Consider the following 3,517-nt stretch of genomic DNA (forward strand, 5'->3'; position numbering starts at 1 on the left):
GTGTTTTATTCCTCTTATAGCACAGCGATTTGCAAACACATAAACACTTTCATCACCAACCTCTCTTTTTCTCTCTCTCTTGAACTTAATAAGACCAAAAAAAAAAAAAAAAAACACGACTTGTCGTCTTTTGTTACTGAGAAACCACAAAATCTTAAGATGCATCTTCTCTGATGTCCTCGTCATGGACTTTAAAGTAGTGATATTATTCATTTTTACAATGATATCATTAATCGGCCCCTGCGTGTCACCATGATCAACACAACTATTTAAGTTCTAGTTTTTTAGTCTCTTATTGTCAAGGTTATGTTGTTTGTTGTTGTTGTTATGTGTGCGTGCCATGTCATCGCTTATAGTCTGTATGTACTTGTATCTTGCATTGGATCCACAGTTCATGTTGATGGCTCTTGAATTCACGGTTTTGACAGCTGATGTCTTCGTGACATATTTACCGGTATGCATTGAGAAACCTGTTCAGTCAGCGTGACGAGAATTTCCCCAAATCTCACCGCTACGTCATGCTCCGGCGGCAATAAAAAGCCCCCGGAACAACATGTGAGAACATCCATCTCAATACATCCATCTCATCGTGCACACAGGGCAGACGTCTACAGGTAAGCATCTCCGTTCATGTTCATCTTCAAATTTACTCGTTCAAAAAATGAGCAATGGAAACAAATCATTTGGAGAATCTCACTAGGGAACCGGTGTAAACTGAAATGGAAATGAAAACCGTAGAGGCTCAGGTTGTGACTTGACATTTAATTTGACAGCAAAATGTATAGAAATGAGTCGAAATGTTTTTGGGGGTATTTGGCAGACGATTTTTAAAAAGTATGACATGTGCCAATGACATGAGACAAATATATTCGCTACGTTATAAAGTTATAATGTAATTAATGACTATTTTATTTATTATTTAATCTCAGAAACCGCTCACGAACAGAGTTTATCTTTCACACACACACACACACACACACACACACACACACACACACACACACACACACACACTGTGATTTCAAAAGAAACTACTACAAACAACGAGACCAATGAGAAGTGGATGGTTTGAAAAAAACAAAACAAAAAAAACCAAAACATAAATCTGTTTAATTAAATAATTGAATTGATTGTATCTGTATAAATAGCTGATAATAACTGATGTCAACGTTATTTTCATGTAGTATTAAATGTAGCTGAGGTATTTATGCAAATAAAGCAGAGAAAATATATTGATATTAACATGGACGTAATATGTAAACACTTACTTAATTATTTTTTCCATACATTTATATTGGGTTAATAATTACTTTTATTGTTGTGGAACGTGAAAAACTAGTTCCTGTTCTCACTTACACTTCCATTCCAGCAGCTATTCTATTCTAACTCGCCAGTCTGTCTTTTTGCTCCTTCTTGAAGTTAATAAGACCAAAAAAAAAACAACAACTTGCCAATCGCAACACGTAAACTCGTCCGTTCTGAAGATGTCTGAAAGGTTGAAGTTACAGCTTTACCTCCGACTGTTACAAAGCGCCGACACTGGAGACTCCTTCTGATGAAACATCTCCTTACAGAATAGAAAACTTCACCATATCAGCGATTACACACAGTGTTTCACACACAGGACCCCGATCAGAATTAAACAGCACTGTTCATCATTAAGCGTGTTATGATGTCATTTGCAGAAGAAGAGCAGAATGAATAATAGTCTGAAGAAAAGTGTGAGTTCCTCCACTGCCACCTCTGGAACAAGCAATCAAGTCGTCCGGTATGGAGTCACTTCTACTCAGGTGATTATATTAACCTAATCTACATCTACGTAGAAACTCGAAATGTTCTGGAGGTTTTTTTTTTTCCATAATCAGAACTTTTAAATTGATTATAGTGAAAATTTGCACGCTATATTTTTTGTTTCTGTTATTTGTGCAATCGTGACTCTCACCCGTCCTTCCTTTTGCAGGCCACGTTGACGGTGAAGAACACGACACAGATTAAAGTTCCTACTCCAAAAGGAATTGACAGCTACACGTAAGTGAGAGATTTCTAGAACGATAATCCCGTTACAAATGATCGACTCGGATTCTGAAATGAACGATTTAATCATTCATTCCAGATCTCATGTGACTTTTCTTTTTTCTTGTTTCCATCAGTGTCAAAGAAACACACAAATACCAAGTGAAAAAAGACTGAGTGCTGCTGAGCTGATGAAGTCCAGTTCCCAGGACTACAGTCGGCAGAATGCAGATACTCTGCCTTGTTCACAGTCACAGGATTCTGATTGAGCACACCTTTGCTCGATCAAACACACACACACACACACACACACACACACACACACACATACACACACACTTTATAAGAGAGTTTCACTCACCATCAGGTTGTGAAGTCTACACTTAGTTAGTTCTGTACTCCTGATGTGGCCAAGCCTGTCATCCTATGTTTGGTGGTTTGGCTTGCTGCTATTTTCTTGAGTGGTGATTTTGCCTTTCCCAGTTCCTCCAGTTTATTAATCGACTGTCTCTTGACTTTGAACTTGACGGCTGTTTTATGATTTGTTTGCCTTTCTGCCTTTCATCTCAATATTTCTCTCATATGACTTGTAGAAACAATGCCCTGTATTTGTGCCATTAAAAGGATAGCTATGTGTGAAAAACTGCGTGTAAAGGCCAAAACGTAGTTTAAGTTGTTCAATATCCAAACTTGTAGTATATTTATAAAATGTTATTGAACTTTAAAAAAGATTGGTTATGAATTTGTTAAATATTGAAGATTTTCCAAACCCTTGTTATTTTTCTGCTATAAGATATGAATTATAGAATGTTACTCAGGCCAGCATCTTTATATCTAGTCAGTGTTACTCGGTCTACATTGGTCATACTACCGTAGAATAAACTGATGATGAATTTGTCAAATAATTTTCCTAATCAAGTTATGGGAATGTGATTTATTGTTGCCATAAGTATATATGATATATAATTAGTAGTTATTTAACCTACAGTATAATTGAGGGTGAATGTAAAGGTGTAGAGTAGCCTAAACCCATCTAAACCCATTAACCATATACATGCTTCTCAAATGACAAAAAATAAATAAATAAACACAAACACCTGCCCTTAAACCTTCCCAAAAAGGATTAATAAGGAAACAGTGTTTATTGTTTGTGGTCAAATGTAATACAATGTAACATGAAATCGAGAGACGAATAAAAAATGAAAAACAAAATGGCTCCTACACTCGTTATTCGGCAGCACGCAGAATAGCACTTGATCCAGCACGGACTTATTTTGTATTTTAATTTCGTATATTATTGTTGTATTCTGTGATTGTATATTGTTTTCTGACAGTTACTCATGCTCGCAATTTGAAGCCAGGAGAAAGAAAATCTGGTTATGAAATTATGAAATAATTTGTGTGCACATGGACGTTCTCGCTGTGGTTGCTGGGACTACGGTTGCCTTAGCGATGGCCTTGGGACTGCAATGACCACATGCAGTTCTACACTCAGGTCTCCTTT

At 36.7% G+C, this 3,517-nt stretch overlaps 1 long non-coding RNA gene across 1 annotated transcript; it reads left to right on the forward strand.

Moving 5' to 3' along the window:
• The first annotated feature begins 515 nt into the window (after positions 1-515).
• On the forward strand, positions 516-3,225 carry LOC108273625 (uncharacterized). The gene is made up of 4 exons (XR_001814326.3): positions 516-614; positions 1,686-1,790; positions 1,961-2,028; positions 2,151-3,225. It is a non-coding gene; the product is annotated as an uncharacterized LOC108273625 (long non-coding RNA).
• Positions 3,226-3,517: the final 292 nt, after the last annotated feature.

Source organism: Ictalurus punctatus, chromosome 13, assembly GCF_001660625.3.
Source record: "Ictalurus punctatus breed USDA103 chromosome 13, Coco_2.0, whole genome shotgun sequence".
NCBI lineage: Eukaryota > Metazoa > Chordata > Actinopteri > Siluriformes > Ictaluridae > Ictalurus > Ictalurus punctatus.